The sequence below is a fragment of the Hordeum vulgare genome, chromosome 3H (assembly GCF_904849725.1).
Source record: "Hordeum vulgare subsp. vulgare chromosome 3H, MorexV3_pseudomolecules_assembly, whole genome shotgun sequence".
In the NCBI taxonomy this organism is placed as follows: Eukaryota; Viridiplantae; Streptophyta; class Magnoliopsida; order Poales; family Poaceae; genus Hordeum; species Hordeum vulgare.
Window position 1 is genome coordinate 135,372,295 of NC_058520.1, and position 18,074 is coordinate 135,390,368.

An 18,074-nucleotide genomic window follows, 5' to 3' on the forward strand; every position below is an offset into this window, starting at 1 on the left:
CCCGCAGGGTCTGCACGCTTAAGGTTCGGCGATGTTTTATGCATATTTGAGTTATATGGTTTGTTACCGAATGTTGTTTGGAGTCCCGGATGAGATCACGGACGTCGCGAGGGTTTCCGGAATGGTTCGGAAACAAAGATTGATATATAGGATGACCTCATTTGATTACCGAAAAGTTTTCGGACATTACCAGGAATGTATCGGGAGTGACGAATGGGTTCCGGATGTTCACCGGGGGGGCCAGCCCACCCGGGGAAGCCCGTAGGCCTTAGGGGTGCCGCACCAGCCCTTAGTGGGCTGGTGGGACAGCTCAAGAGGCCCTATGCCTAGGAGAATAAAAATCAAAGGAAAAAGAAAAAAAAGGGGAAGTGGGAAGGAAGGGAAGGACTCCACCTTCCAATCCTAGTTGGACTAGGATTGGAGGGGGATTCCTCCCCCCTTGCTTCGGCCGACCCCTTGGGGCTCTCTTGAGCCTCAAGGCAAGGCCCTCCCCCTCCCTCCTATATATACTGAGGTATTAGAGCTGATTTGAGACAACTTTGCCACGGCAGCCCGACCACATACCTCCACGGTTTTTCCTCTAGATCGTATTTCCGCAGAGCTCGGGCTAAGCCCTGCTGAGATAGATCACCACCAATCTCCGGAGCACCATCATGCTACCGGAGAACTCATCTACCTCTCCGTCTCTCTTGCTGGATCAAGAAGGCCGAGATCATCGTCGAGCTGTACGTGTGCTGTACGCGGAGGTGTCGTTCGTTCGGAACTAGATCGAAGCGGATCGTGGGACGGATCGCAGGACGGTTCGTGGGACGGTTCATGGGGCGGATCGAGGGACATGAGGACGTTCCACTACATCAACCACGTTTCTTAACGCTTCCTGTTGTGTGATCTACAAGGGTACGTAGATCGGAAACCCCCTCTCATAGATGGACATCACCATGATAGGTATTGCGTGTGCGTAGAAAAAATTTTGTTTCCCATGCGATGTTCCCCAACACAAGGAGACTCCAACCTCTCCATATCACAACTTAACAGCGAATTCGATGCCAAAAACTCAAAGATTGCAGCATATAGAGACGCCGTCCTCAAGATATTACTATGATTCGAGGGGCTTGAATTCCATCACATCTCAAGGGATAATAATCAAGCCGCTGACGTTCTCGCCTGTTTAGGCGCGGCACGCGACCCCGTCCCCAATAACATATACCTGGAAAGGCTCTTTAAGCCATCCGTATGTCTGGAAGGACGAGTCGGGGAGCAAAACAGCCGACGGTATGGAAAAAACTGTTGGAAATATGCCCTAGAGGCAATAATAAATTAGTTATTATTATATTTCTTAGTTCATGATAATCGTTTATTATCCATGCTATAATTGTATTGATAGGAAACACAATACTTGTGTGGATACATAGACAAAACACTGTCCCTAGTAAGCCTCTAGTTGACTAGCTCGTTCATCAAAGATGGTCAAGGTTTCCTGGCCATAGGCAAGTGTTGTCATTTGATAACAGGATCACATCATTAGGAGAATCATGTGATGGACTATACCCAAACTAATAGACGTAGCATGTTGATCGTGTCATTTTGTTGCTACTGTTTTCTGCGTGTCAAGTATTTGTTCCTATGACCATGAGATCATATAACTCACTAACACCGGAGGAATGCTTTATGTGTATCAAACGTCGCAACATAACTGGGTGACTATAAAGATGCTCTACAGGTATCTTCGAAGGTGTTCGTTGAGTTAGTATGGATCGAGACTGGGATTTGTCACTCCGTGTGACGGAGAGGTATCTCGGGGCCCACTCGATAATACAACATCACACACAAGCCTTGCAAGCAATGTGACTTAGTGTAAGTTGCGGGATCTTGTATTACGGAACGAGTAAAGAGACTTGCCGGTAAACGAGATTGAAATAGGTATGCGGATACTGACGATCGAATCTCGGGCAAGTAACATACCGAAGGACAAAGGGAATGACATACGGGATTATATGAATCCTTGGCACTGAGGTTCAAACGATAAGATCTTCGTAGAATATGTAGGATCCAATATGGGCATCCAGGTCCCGCTATTGGATATTGACCGAGGAGTCTCTCGGGTCATGTCTACATAGTTCTCGAACCCGCAGGGTCTGCACACTTAAGGTTCGACGTTGTTTTATGCGTATTTGAGTTATATGGTTGGTTACCGAATGTTGTTCGGAGTCCCGGATGAGATCACGGACGTCACGAGGGTTTCCGGAATGGTCCGGAAACGAAGATTGATATATAGGATGACCTCATTTGATTACCGAAAGGTTTTCGGAGTTACCGGGAATGACGAATGGGTTCCGGGAGTTCACCGGGGGGGCACCCACCCCGGGGAAGCCCATAGGCATTGGGGGTGCCGCACCAGCCCTTAGTGGGCTGGTGGGACAGCCCAAAAGGGGCCTATGCGCATTGGGAAGAAAATCAAAGAGAAAAAAAAGGAGGACGTGGGAAAGGGAAGAAGGACTCCACCTTCCAAACCAAGTAGGACTCGGTTTGGGAGGGGAATCCTTCCCCCCTTGGCTCGGCCGACCCCTTGGGGGTTCTTGGACCCCAAGGCAAGGCTCCCCCCTCTCCCTCCTATATATAGTGGGGTTTTAGGGATGATTTGAGACAACTTTTGCCACGGCAGCCCGACCACATATCTCCATGGTTTTACCTCTAGATCGCGTTTCTGCGGAGCTCGGGCGGAGCCCTGCTGAGACGAGATCATCACCAACCTCCGGAGCGCCGTCACGCTGCCAGAGAACTCTTCTACCTCTCCGTCTCTCTTGCTGGATCAAGAAGGCCGAGATCATCGTCGAGCTGTACGTGTGTTGAACGCGGAGGTGCCGTCCGTTCGGCACTAGATCGTGGGACTGATCGCGAGATAGTTCGCGGGGCGGATCGAGGGACGTGAGGACGTTCCACTACATCAACCGCATTCACTAACGCTTCTGTTGTACGGTCTACAAGGGTACGTAGATCACACACCCCCTCTCATAGATGGACATCACCATGATAGGTCTTCGTGCGCGTAGGAAATTTTTTGTTTCCCATGCGACGTTCCCCAACAAAAACCATTCCCCCCACTTTAGCCCATCAAGACGATGAAGTCATTGGCCGACCTTCTATTGAGGAAACACCCTCAGCACATGAGGTCATGGCAGTAATCGTTGCATGGACTGAATCATTCCTTGCCTGCCTATTATGCAAGGAGCTCCCCGAAGACCAAACTAAGGCACGACGTATTATTCAGCGAGCTAAAGCCTATAAGGTCCATGAGGGCAAGCTATATAAAAATAGCACCACCGGAATACTTTAACGGTGCATATCCGAAGAGGAAGGGAAACAATAGTTGGCTGAGGTACACTCTCTCATGGGCAGCCATCGTGCAGCAACCCGGGCCTTGGTCAGTAAGGCTTTCCGAGCTTGTTTCTTCTGGCCTACAACTCGAGAAGACGCACATGCACTCGTTCACTAATGCACGGGATGCCAACTATTCACGAATCAAACCATATGCCTCCCATAGCCCTTCGGACGATTCCGATCACCAGGCCCTTTGCGGCCTGGGGTCTGGACATGGTCGGCCCACTTAAAGGGGGGGCTAAGAAAAATAAATATCTCTTGGTAATGGTCGATAAATTCACCAAGTGGATTGAGGCAAAGCTGGTCAGTTCCGCCAAGGCCAAACCAGTCATCGATTTTATATCTGGCGTTGTGCACTGTTATGGTGTCCCGCATAGCATAATAACCGACAATGGATCCAATTTCACCGCCGAGAGGTGAAGGATTGGTGTGCAAATCTGGGCATCAAGCTCGATTACGCCTCACTATACCACCCACAAACCAGTGCCAGGTCGAACGAGCTAACAAACTCATCATGAGTGGTATTAAACCACGTCTCGTACGCTCTCTTACAGAATCCGATTGTCATTGGGTGGAGGAACTCGATTCTATGGGGCTTGCATACAACTCTAAATCGTTCCACAGGATACACACCATTTTTATGGTATAGGGGCTGAAGCGGTCTTTCCTTGTGATGTCATCCACGACGCACCCCGCGTGCGTATGTACGAAGAAAAGGAAGTTGTGCTAGATCAGCAGGACGATTTGGACACCCTAGAAAGTGAGCGTGACATAGCCCAGGCCCAAACAGCATTTTACCAGCAGCAAGCTCGGCGCTATCAAAGCAGAGAAGTTCGGGACAAGGCGTACAATGCGGGCGAACTAGTGCTTTGCCTCACCGAAAAACAGAAGCACAAACTTTGCCCAAAACGGGAAGGCCCCTTCCTAATCGACGCAGTGCTAACGGGAGGAGCTTATCGTCTGTGCAATTGAGGAGACAAATCGCATGGAGCCAAACCCATGGAACGCGGCTCGCCTTCGGCATTTATACGGCTAGGCTAGCATCTTTTATCTTCCTTTCACTTTTGTTTTCGAACATTTTTGCTTCTTCTTTCTTTGTAGGATCTTCCTAAATTACCCCCAGGTGAGTTCGGCTTAACCGAACACTCTGTTTTTTCCGAATACTCGTGTAAATTCATATATCCTAGCACAACACCTGGGGCTTCGTAACGAAGCAGCCGGATATGTTTAAGCATACATATCTTGTATAAACTTTGACTTAAAGTAAATTCTTGCCATAGTATGCAACAATTGGACTTAAGAACTTTGCAAAGTTGGGTTGCCTCGCTCCCATGCTTACTCTCTACGTTCCCGATCTATTCGTCTAGAGAGTAAAGGGAGCACCTCTCTGATTGATACGGCGAGTTCGCCCAGATTCGTACCTGAGACGGGTGAAGCCGAAAGCTAGCGTTTTTAATATACAACTTGGTCGGCAACGAACGGGGTCAAAAGATCGGTAGTACTCACCATTACACACCCGAGTGAATCATAAAAACATACTAAACACCTATAGACTATGTACCAACCCAGAAAAAGGAACCCATAAAGGAACTATTTTTTCTGTAAGATGTTTCTTGTGCTTCATCGTGATATAACATACTCCCCTCATACCGTCTTTGTCTCTTCATACCATATGGACAGATTGCCTTGTTCTCGGAAATTGATTCCCAATATCATCGGGTACAAAGTATGAAACACTCACAAATTCTTTACAACATGGGAGGTAGATGTCGATGGCCGGTTATGACAAATGTTACAAATTTGATGGGAAGTGTCTTGGCACACATAATATAAAAATTACACATGGTTATACCCTTGGTTGGTCAAGGTATTCTATTATAGTGTCCAGAGCGCAGTCTTCCTGCAATAGGCGGGCAGCTGGCATCACTTGATCGTACACCAGATGTAGAGCAATCTTCGCGCCATCAGGGCCTGCTGGACCAACTTGGTCCATGTGGTCGGTATCAATAGGTGTGTAGCCGTTCTTCACCATGGCCCGTGCTTCTAGAGCTCCTTCTCGACAGGCTGATGTCTTCCATGACTCGAAATTGCTCCAAGATCTGTCGAAGAGTTCGGAGAGTTTGGCCATCCCTTGCGGCGGAGTCTGGTCCGACCATAGAGCTAGGATCATATTACGCATGGCCTTTCGAGCTTGCTCGTGAACTCAGAAAGCTCTTGTAGTATATTCTCCCCAAAGGAATCAGCTTCTGTCATGGGACGCCCGGTCAAGAGACCTTTTAATGCAAAATAAACAATGGAAGTCTTTTAGTATACCCTCGTCATCTAGTGATTTATCAAACAAACAGGTCAAGGATTTTTTTACTTACAAAATAAACCACTCTTTAAGTGTTGCTTCTCTTCATTGCTCTGTGCCACTTGAGCTTTTAATGCTTCAATCTTCTCGGCCTGATTTTTCTTCTCCTCCCTAAGCTGGTTGTTTTCTTCGCGGCATCTTGTTAATACACGATGACCATCTTCAAGCTTGGATTCAGCGTATCTTTGAGAATCACGAGCTAAGTCTAGATCCCTCTGCATATGGTTTATAGATTCGCGTGCTACATAAAAAATCATCTGATGAGTAATTGGTCTTATGCAATACACCACACCATCAACCAAATTACCCTTACCATGAGCTTCCTTGGTAAACTTCTTTACATCCTCGAGCTCTGCCTTACTCGCTTAAAGTTTGGTTTGCATTCGCTACATACCTTCAGACAAAAAAAATTCCTCCTTCAAAGCCGGGAAAAACAAAATCAACGATCAGGTCGAGCCTTTACTCGGTCGTTCTGACCAAATTAAGGCTTGGGAGCTACTAGACCTGAACTTCGGTTCAAATTACCAAAGGAGTGATAAATACCTGTAGTTGGGCCAACATCTGCAAAGCTACTTCTTTGATGTTGTTCCGCGCAGCGCCAATATAGGCATATCCCAAATTTAGAGCATTAAACTGCTGGTCGGAGAAGATAGGGTGTCATAATGACTCCTTGCGATGTCGGTGATTCATAGCACTATTGATTTTAGAGTTCGTCGCTGAGACATCATCGACAGGACCGGGCGCCGGGAAGTGTTCGGAGCCCCCGCGTTGGCAGAATATTGTGGATTTGGTTGGCTTTCTAATTCCTCGGCTCCATTTCCGGGTGAGGAGGTTCGCGCTCGTTTTCTACAATTATCGGCAAAAGGGATTGTAAGTACACCAAGGAAGCCACCATTATTGTAAAAATAATTGGTGGATATAAGTACCTGGATGAAGGGACAGACATGATATTGCGTGCCATCGCCTGTGCGGTAATTTGTTCCTCGGTCAACGCAACCTCGGCTAGAGGAACGCGGAATGTTGTTCGACGCGTGCTCCGATGATTTTTTAGAGCAGTCCCGCGACCAGTGGCCACCTTTCGCTTGCTTGCCGAAGCCGGGAGAGACCTTGGGTTATCGGTGAGAAGGGACACTACCTATCCGTCAAGACTGTCGTGATAAAATACCCATCTTCAAAGGAGATTTCTAGATCGTAGAATCGAGGGTCGTCATATCGAGCATAGTTCTCGGGCTCGGGAGTGGGCAACTCACTGTTTTGATCCAGCGCCTCCAATCCTACGAGCAAAGGATCAAGAGGTTTACGTTTATTGGTAACACGATTAAGCAAGATAACTGCAGATATGTTTGTACTTACCCACGTGAAGGGGTTGTACGATGTGAAGCCTTCTCGGAAGGCGAGACGGGCGAAATGTTCCTTTCCCCCCTTAAAAAAATCAGCCAGAATGGCCACTAAGTCGTCATGGGTGTCCGGTCCTTGCCACTTGCAATGCATCGAGTCATTTGTCCCGCTGTAATCCCATAAAGGATGTATGCGCTGCTGAAGCGGTTGAATGCACCTGGTGATTACGGTGGCCATCACTTGTATGATGGTCAGACCACCGTGAGCCAGCATATTTACCTTGGCACCTAGGCGCCTCACTTCCGAGCTCTCTTCTTCATACTTACTCTTCTGACGCCAGTTGAATTGCTTCTTCAAAGGAGTCGCTGAGTACTCGGGAAGGCCTCGTCGAATTGGTTTGAATAGATGGACGTCGTCGATGTACTACCACTCTGAAGACCATTCATCGATTTCTTCATTTGGTGTACTGACTGGGTATCTAGTGGCAGCTGTACGCCACACCTCGGCCCCACCTACTTCTTGGATGGAGGTTCCATCAGTCCGGGGAACAATGCAGAAGTACTTCTCCATAAATCAAAATGATGTTCGCAGCCTAGGAACATCTCGCATAGGTCTACAAAGCCTAAGATGTGTACGATGGAGCCCAAGGATAGATTGTGGACCTACAGACCGTAAAACTCCAACAGACCTCTCAGAAAAGGATGGATGGGAAATCCCAGCCTGCGTAGTAGGAAGGAAGTAAACAAGACCCTTTTGCCTCTTTGCGGAGTGGGGGATTTTTCTGCGAGGGCCTCGCCATTGTAGGCGGTTAGGTCGGCACGCGTAGGTGCATGATCAGAAAAGGGAAGGTACCCTTGGACTGCAAGGTCCTGCAATCAAAGCTGAGAGATGGAGCAACTAGCTGAGTCTCCCGATTGAGGGCCGAAGGGAGGAGAGGAGGAATTCGCCATGGAGCTAAGTGCTTTGATTCTAGGGTTTCCTTGGCCGCTCTTATGGGGGAAGGAATGGTGATATGGCCTTGGACATGGGCCCCTACTTACTTATAAAGAAAGTTTGCCTCCCTACGTATGTAAGAAACGGTTCCTCTGAATCATTGGGACATGTGCCAACTTTAAGACACACGATGCGCAACAGGTTATTAAAATTTAGGGGCAGGATTGAAGGCTATGGGTCCCGTGACGCTTCGATATTCATGGATACGCCAAAGACTAGTTCTTCATGTTGCAAATTGGAGGAGGAACTCGCCTTTCAAGCCGATTACCAAACGTGTGAAAGCTACCGAAGACTCTACACAAGGGCATGGAAGGCAAGTTCAGGGGCTACTGAGGGAGTCCTGGATTAAGGGGTCCTCGGGGCACCGGCCCATGGACCAGATCATCAGAGCTCGGATAGTTGATGACTTTGTATGAAGGAAGGAAGGCACCGAGGATTGGCGTGTACTCCAAACTTAGAAGGACTAGGTCGGCTCATCTATTCCTGATTATAGTCAGTATCTTGTAAACCCTAGGGTACCTGATGTCTATATAAACCGGAGACCCCTATCCAAGTAGAGAAGGCTGAATCATCTAGGGTTTAGCATATACAATGTCGAGGTAGATCTACTATGTAATCATCTTCATCAATACAATCAAGCAGGATGTAGGGTATTACCTCCATAGGAGGGCCCAAACCTGTGTAAACCGATGTCTCCCTCATCTTCCTGCAACCCATTGATCCAAGGTCCACAGTTCGGAACCCCCTACCCGAGATCTGCTGGTTTTGACACCGACAACATGTTGATATATTTTTCAGAAGAAGGGATACATAGCTTCATCATGTCCCAACTATAACATCTCCAAGCCTGTAATTATCAATGATCATTATTCACTTAGGAAGGATACCTTTGGCAATTTGTTTGCCAAGTATGTTGGTGCCCAAAGTGGTTTGGAAGCGGATAAGACCATTTGGGTTGCCAAGCCTATTGTTACTAACTTCTTAAGACGCAACTTGGTTGGGGACCATGAAGCCCAAACTTGATCAATAGATGTGTGAGGGAATTGAAGACTTGGCTAGTTCATGAAGAAAGATGATTTTTGCCATTTATTATGGTCCAAGCCAAGTCAAGAAAATTATCATCAGGTTTGTCAAACCAATGCTCCTCGAGGCGGTAACTTGTATTTATATTGTCTACATTGAAAGTTACTTGCCCCATGCATTCTTAGGTTTTGTACCTACCATGAGCTTGTATATGTTGTGCCTCCTAATTTGCTTGATTTCTGTTATATAGCATGTGTAGGCTGCTATGCACATCATATAGTTGTGTGTATAGTTTCGAGCCTTCATTTCCTCTTAGCTGCATCTTATTTGGCTTTTTTGAGATATTAATGGATCATCACATTATGGGGGAGTGTTATGTTTTACGCATGTCACAAACCTTAAATGTGTACATATGTGGGATACCACCTAGCATTGTTAGTGCCAGATATAACCGAGACCGACCGGATGTCAGGGACCATCCCGTATTTCCGACTTCCCGTGTCCTCGTATTAACTAGTTACTCCGTGGTATGTTAAGTTCATTTGAAATTCAAATTGTCATTCATTAATTATTTTTGCTTGAGTTTCACTTGCCTCAAGTTGATAATATATGAATAATCACATTATGCGAGAGAGATATGTTCTATGCATATCGCAATCTTTCTTAATATGAACAACTGAGTAATGTCACTTAGAATTATAATTAAGACTATATAATACATGGGTGGCTTGATCTGATCAACACATGCCTAATTGCATAAACATCTTTGTGTTGATCATCCTTTGGATTTGTTTGATTATGGCATTCTTGTGATTCTTTTCCCATGGTTTATGTTAAAGATCTTATTTGGGAAATGAATTGATTCAAGACATTTCAGTTATTACTTTGCATGATGATCTACCTAATTCTTATGTTCAAAAGACAGCAATCCAAGCAGTGTGTTTATTCCTAAACTCTCATGTTATGTTGTGTTAGTATAGATGATCGTGTGTTTATTTAAATATACCGTCGAATGATAATTCAAAATACCATTTTGTTCTTACATTCGTTATTCCTTAATTTGTAGAACTTGATGATCTTTGTCATCTCGACTTTTGCTCCCACTTGCATTTTATATCTAGCCGAGAAATACATTTAATCTCACGTGCCTTTGTTTGAGTTCATCTTACTAGTTTTATGGTATACGGGGATTTAGTATCTTATTACTTGTACTATCATATATCTACTTAAATGAGATATGCAAGCAAGAATATGTGCAACGCATATCTTATATGGTGATTGGTTTTTCTTAGATGATGTGTTGAACTTTGTGTTCTATCATATGTTGATTTGTCACTTTGATTTATTTTGGACAACAAGAATGATTAGTGATGTTATTTGAAGTATTAAAAGTTATGTGTTCATTTGTCCAATTTGTATCTCTTTGGATTTTGGTATGCTTGTGTATACATATTTATTGTGTGTAAATTCTCATGCCTTGTTTACTTTATTTGATCCAATATACATATGGTAAATTTGTCAAATTCTTAATATCTAAGATGTGCATGAAATTCAAATTCATATCTATATGCACATAATTTCGTGGTTTTCCCTATATTTTGTAGTTAGGCTAACTACTTTGGACCCAATAAGTTTGGGGACCATATTGTATTTAAAAGTGATTTAAGTACATTGGAGAAGCATTGTGTTCTTGGCTTATTCATAAAGAAGGTTGTGTCAACATGAAGCAATTAGATCCAAGATTAGATGACTCATTTATCACTACTCCATACATATGCTTTCTTCATTAACAAATATTTACTCCATGCATATATATATATATATAGAGAGAGAGAGAGAGTCAACCTTGTGTGGGTTGCATCATAACGTGTATAGTACTTATTGTATTTGTGTTTTCTTGCATGTTCTTAGAAAATAGTCTAATGGAGTGGTTAGATATTTGAGTAGAAGCATATAATGGGGATCTACATATGATACTCATGATTCACTTATCCCAAAACATGCCAATCAAGCAATTTATTGCATATCAAATCCTAAAATGTTCTCTCATGTGTAACTTTTGTGAAATTGAAAAAACACTCTATTTGCTTGTGCTATTTGCTATTTTACTTAGTAATTCACTCTTATGCAAATGATATCAATTTGTGCCATGTGCCTTGCTCTTATGCTAGGATCACAAGTGCATAATAATGGATTCATTAGTGCATATCATGTTCTTATCAATTGTGACTATTTTATGTACGCGGGTTTTTTATGGATACATAGACTACTATTGTCCACTTAAATTTTTTTGCACATAAGTAAGTTCCCATATTTTCTAGATATCACTTAATCCATGTCGGTCACTTGGTTGTTTCCTTATTGATTATTTGGTGGTCTCGGTAAGAGGTTGTGGAGTGCTTGTATGTTTTGCATATAATTTTACGCACTCATGTGTTTGGATATATTTTGGAGCCATACTTATCATGATGATAGAATTGGATATTCATATTATATCTTGTCCAAAATATGTTGTTTGGATATTTTGAATGTTTTCTCACATGTTGAATGCTTATTTTCATATCGTACATATTGCAATCTCTAGATCCCTGAGCTCCTCAAATTTCTTGTCATTGAATATGTGCATTTTATTTCACTCATATCTTATAATATGCATACTTTAAGGAGGAACTCACTGTCTTCGCGATTTGTTCAGTTTTGGCATTTGTTGGCAATGAGGGAGAAAGTTCAGAATATTTTAAAGAATTTAAAAGTGCTTATGCCTTATTGTCATTACTGCATATTTAACCTAGTTATATATGTTTATCGCATGAATGAATATATATAGAGAAAACTCCACCTAGTTTATGTCAACCAATTTATGCAAGAAAATTCATAGTTTTATCCACACATGCATATATTGTGGGGGAGCTTGCACTATGTAAAATCTTTGTGTAGTATTTTCATGTTAGTACACCGAGTGTGATAAACACAAGTATCTTTGTGACACTTGATTCTAGCAAAACCATCCCAAGTATTCAATGTATCCTCGGGTAAATTGCATACTTGTGTAAAAATTCATTATATCAATCTTCTTGTTGAGATTGTCATCAACTACCAAAATGGGGGAGAATGAAAGTGCATGTAGTTCCCATGTGTGGTTTTGGTAATTGATGGCAATATTAATGGACTAATGTTTGCATTGAGTTATACATTTGAAGGATTTTTCTATTTGCAATGCATGAAGAATTCATTATGCCTCTCAAGAGACTATGTTGGATCATGAAGACGAGCAAGTTATAGTCAATATGAGATTCATGGAGAAACTTGATATGGTCATGGTGAATTGAGATATTGGTGATCATGTCTTGAAGCAATGAAGCATAGTGAAGAAATAAAAAGGGCCTTCAAGACATCAAGATTAATCATGGATTAAAGATAAATGTTGACCAAGATGAAGATCAAAGATTTAACTCAAAGATAGCCATCACACAAACGCAAATGATGTACAACAGGGGATCTTGTGGTATGGTAAGTAACTGTGAATTGCACATTGTGTACTAACCCGAACTATGTGTTTTCTATATCTATGTTGGTTAGGTCATTCTCATGGGCTTGCATCAAGAGAAAGATTTCAAGTGTCCACGAGAGGATGACAGCAAGATATGATGATCATGGTTGACACGGGCAAACTCAAGATAAGCCTCCTGAAGGATTACATGCTTGAAGCTTGTGGATGATCACATGATGTACATGTGAAGATAAAATGCGTGATCAAGGTTATGGTTCCATCTTGAGCCAAAAATAAATGTCAAGATCAAGCTCAAGTGGAATGCTCAAGTCAAAGGTACTAGTTCCTTTGGTTGTAGTTGCACGGATCAATGACCATAGAAAAATATATATGTCCAAGAATAGATATTCGGAAGCTATCTACTATAGCTATTTTATGACTCTTGAGTTATAGGTATCTTGCACTATTAAGAGGGGATCAAAAGGTTTCATAATGGACTTGCTCAAGTCAACATCTATTATACTCAATTCCACTCCTATCATATATGCCAAAGTAAAACCATAAGCCAAAAACGGCTCCCAAAATTCTATGCCCAAATCTTTGCACTTATTGCATCATCTATTTTGTTTGATATTGGGTGGTTCTCTATATGAGGACCTAGAGATTTTCAATACCTACAAAACAAGCCCAAGACCAACAAAATCGGAATACGTATGTAAAGTTATGCATGTTTTACTATTGGTATGCTAGTTGTTTATTGGGGGGGTCCGGGCTTGACACCCCGGAAGTTCCGGGCTAAACAGAAAGTTTGCTAAAAGCTGGCCCAAAGGGAGCCCGGAAGTTTCGGGCCTTCCCGGAAGTTTCAGGAAGGTTCCGAGGCAAGTTCCGGGCTAACGAGAAATTTTACACTCTCTGCCCCAATAGGGAGCCCGGCTGTTCTGGGCTACACTTTTTTATGCATAACATGCAGATTTGGTGGGGCACTATATAAGGTACCCTTCTTCTCCAACGAGTTAGGGCTTTTGGATCTAAGATTTCCCCATTGTTTTGTGCTCTCTCCTCCTCCCACAAGCCTCAAAACTCCAATCCATTTGGGGGGGACTATCCCATGGATTTAGGGTTCATTTGTTGACCTCCTCCATTGTTCCTCTCCTCTCCCATTCCTCCATAGCGTCAGTTTCTTTTGGTTGGATTTGAGAGAGAGGGATTCGAGCATTCTTGTGTTAAATCCCGAACAGATTCATGAGATTTCTTGAGAGACATTTCATCCAAGAACACACCACTACTCCTCTCTCTTTTGACCAAAGCAATTTGTGATTTGAGCAAGTCTTGAGCATTTTCCCCTTGATCTTGTTACTCTTTGAGGTTGGAGACTCCTAGACGGTAGGAGTATTCCGGTGAGGAATCAACTTGTGATTTGTCTCCCGGAAAGTTTGTGAAGGTTTGTAGGCCACCTCAAGGTCTACCACTAGTGGTTGGAAATTGCTTTCATGGTGATATCTCAAGGAGAATAGGGTGAGCCTTCATGGCGTTGTTGTGCCTTCATGGTAACATCCACTTCTCTAACGGTGACTAGCTTCCTTCCAAGGAAGTAAACATCGGGATACATTCTCGTCTCCATGACTTCGGTTATCCCTAACCCTAACTCTTTACTTGTGGTTTACTTTGGTTACTTGAACGCACATTCACTACATATTGTTATCCTCATTATATTGTGTTAGCTATTTCCTTGTAAAGATTAATTATTTAGGCCTATGCTTTATATCGCGCAATTCATACTTGCTACTATTGATATATCTTGTGTTTATGTAAGCGTTAACTTGTGTCATACACTTACATATCTTGTGATATTTCTCAAGTAAGTTTGTGTAAATTACTTGTGCTTGTCAGTAATCTTGTTGTGCTCACCTCATTTAGATTAAGTAGTTGGTGCACTTAGTTGAGCCTAGTATATTTAGGGTTTGTGCTTGAAAAGTATCCTTTTAGTTTATTTCCGCATTAGGATAAAGCTAATTCCATAGAAGTTTTTTAAATGCCTACTCACCCCCTCTAGACGACATCGTGGTCCTTCAGAGCTGTTGATTCATGCCTCATGCCTGGATATTTCAAGTGCTTCGGGACTTTAGCGGTAAATCCCAACTCATAGTAAAAATATATAAAAAAATAAAATTAAACCTGCATGTGTCGGCCTAGTAAGAGGCCTCGCCTAGAATTGAAAATGCACATGAGTAGCTCTTGCTTACCCATTTTAGTTCTTTTATATATTTTCTACCGTTGCTAGCTCGGCTATATAAGCGAGCTCCCATTATTTTAATTCCATCGCATTTGGTGATAACATTTTTTGAAAGGAGGATTACCCCAACCCTACATCAAAATGAAACATGCAACCATCTTTATTAAATTATTCAACAAATTCTAACAAAATAAATGCAAAGATCAACCGAAAGCAACCTTCGAAGCGAACAAACTTGCTACACCTACAAGTGTAAAGATGTGCCTTGATCGCATGAACGGGCAACGTGTCGCCCGCCTGGCAAGCTGGAGGACCAATCGATCTAGGCGTCCCACAATGCACAGTGCATGTATGCACCCTTGGTTCCGTTGTTGCCATCTTCTGCCCTCCCATCTTTAGGAGGGATCATTTCACACACGTTGCGTGGCCCATCAGTCGTCGACTTTAGCACGATGCCGAACAACGCCATCAACCTACGCGCGTCCATCAAACCATGTCCAACACCGAGACTCCAATATTGCACACCACCGAGCCCCGTCGTCTTCAATGTGGTACTGATACGTCTCAAACGTATCTATAATTTTTGATAGTTTCACGCTGTTATCTTGTCAACTTTCGATGTTTTGTTTACCTTTTATATCTTTTTTGGGACTAACTTATTAATTCAGTGCCAAGCGCCAGTTCCTGTTTTTTCTGTGTTTTTGACTCTTTTCAGATCTGGTTTTGGAACGGAGTCCAAACGGAATAAAATCCCCGAAATAAAGTTTTCCAGAACGGAATATCGGGAGGCTTGAGGGCCAAGCAAGTGGGCCCACATGGGGCCCACAAGCCCTGTTGCCGCGGCCAGGGGGGAGGCCGCGGCAACCAAGCTTGTGGCCCCCCTGGCGCTCCCCTTCCCTAGGTCTTTGGCCTATAAATTCCATAAAAATCCAGAAAAATCAGGGCAATCACGAAAACACTTTTCCGCGGCCGCAAGCTTCCGTTTCTGCGAGATGTCATCTGGAGACCCTTCCCAGTGCCCTGCCGGAGGGGACTTTGGAGTTGGAGGGCTTCTTCATCAACATCATCGCCCCTCCAATGACTCGTGAGTAGTTCACTTCAGACCTACGGGTCCGTAGTTAGTAGCTAGATGGCTTCTTCTCTCTCTTGGATCTTCAATACAAAGTTCTCCATGATCTTCATGGAGATCTATCCGATGTAATCCTCTTTGGCGGTGTGTTTGTCGAGATCCGATGAATTGTGGATTTGTGATCAGATTATCTACGATATATATTTGAGTCTTTGATGATTTATTATATGCATGATTTGATATCCTTGTAAGTCTCTCCGAGTCTTGGGTTTTGTTTGGCCAACTAGATCTATGATTCTTGCAATGGGAGAAGTGCTTGGTTTTGGGTTCATACCATGTGGTGACCTTTCCCAGTGACAGTAGGGGCAGCAAGGAACGCATCGTGTAGTTGCCATCAAGGGTAACAAGATGGGCTTTTATCGTAGATATGAGATTGTCCATCTACATCATGTCATCTTGCTTAAGGCGTTACTCTGTTCTTTTGGACTTAATAGACTAGATGCATGTTGGATAGCGGTCGACGTGTGGACTAATAGTAGTAGATGCAGAAAGTATCGGTCTACTTGTTTTGGACGTGATGCCTATAGATATAATCATTGCCATAGATAACGTCACGACTTTGCGCGGTTCTATCAATTGCTCGACAGTAATTCGTTCACCCACCGTCTACTTGCTTTCATGAGAGAAGCCACTAGTGAACACTACGGCCCCCGGGTCTATTCACACCTATCGTTTCCACTTTTGCTTTTACTTTGCTTTCTTTATTTTTTGCTTTCAGTTCTCACTTGGCAAACAATCTATAAGGGATTGACAACCCCTTCATAGCGTTGGGTGCAAGCTCTTTGTGTTTGTGCAGGTACTTGTGATAATCCTTCACTGGATTGATACCTTGGTCAAAACTGAGGGAAATACTTACCGCCGCTGTGCTATATCACCCTTTCCGCTTCGAGGGAACACCAATGCAAGGCTTCAAGGCCATGGGGGAATCCTTTGCATATTTGCCAAGGAAGTCCCTAAAGGCGTAGCCGTAGTAGAAGGATTCCTGGTGTCGTTGCTGAGGAGTATCAAGACAAGACTAGTCTCCCGTCAGCACGCTTGTTTCTGGCACCGTTGGAAGGTCTTTTGTTGCAGTAGCAGAAGCATTTCTGGTGCCGTTTCCGGGGAAGGAGAGATCTATCCAAGTAGGTCTCACAAACTCATCTATTGCATTTACTTTTTTGCCATTTGCCTTTCTCCTTTGTCGTTTTCTTTTGCCTTTTGCCTTTTTGCCATCTTCCTTTGCCATTCTCTTTTGCCCGCTTCACTCTCTTACTTCCTGCTCGTTTGTGTGTGGGATAGTCCATCAATAGCTAGACCCACTACTCCAAACGATACCCCTAAGAATGAAGTTCTCAATTTCAGGCAAAATGAGGAAGAAAATTTAAAGGACGCTTGGTACCGGATTTGCAATGCTCACGTAGATCTATTCGTAAGCAGTCCACTACCGTTCTTCTTCGTAGTTTTTATGTTGGAATCTCTCCTTGGAATAGGTATATCCTTGATACCATCGTAGGCGGGAATTTTTTGGGGAGCCATACTGTTGACTCCTATGGAGCTATCATGAATTTGGTAGGCTCACCCCCGCTCATGGTAAATGGAACTACCTTAACCTTGGAACATGTGATGCAAAGGCTTGACGCTATTGAAAACAAAATTGCCACAGTTGAACTTATTGAGGGTTTGGATAGAAAGATCCACAATCAAATTACTCAGTACGAATCCAAAGTGGGAAATGTTTTGAAAAAATTAAGGGAGAAGGAACCTATAGTTAATGATTCTTCTAGAATTGACAAACTAGAAGATGTCATAACCAACTTGGGTTCCGCTTTTGCCGCTGTGCAAAATACTCCAAATATCACTCTCAAAAAGACCGTCAAGTCTGTTTTTGTTCCTAAAGCTAGTGGTGAGTCATCCAATAAAGATGAAGATCTTAAGATGATAAATGATCACACTACTTATGGTTTAAGCACCAAAGATGACTATACGTGATTCCATCACCATTTGCCTAGCTAAGGGCGTTAAACAATAGCGCTTGTTGGGAGGCAACCCAACGAATCTATCCTTTTTATTTCTGTTTTGTGTTTTGCACACTTTCATAATTCTGTTCTGATTGTGTTTTTTGTGTTTCTTTTTGCCTTTGTGCCAAGCAAAACCGTTA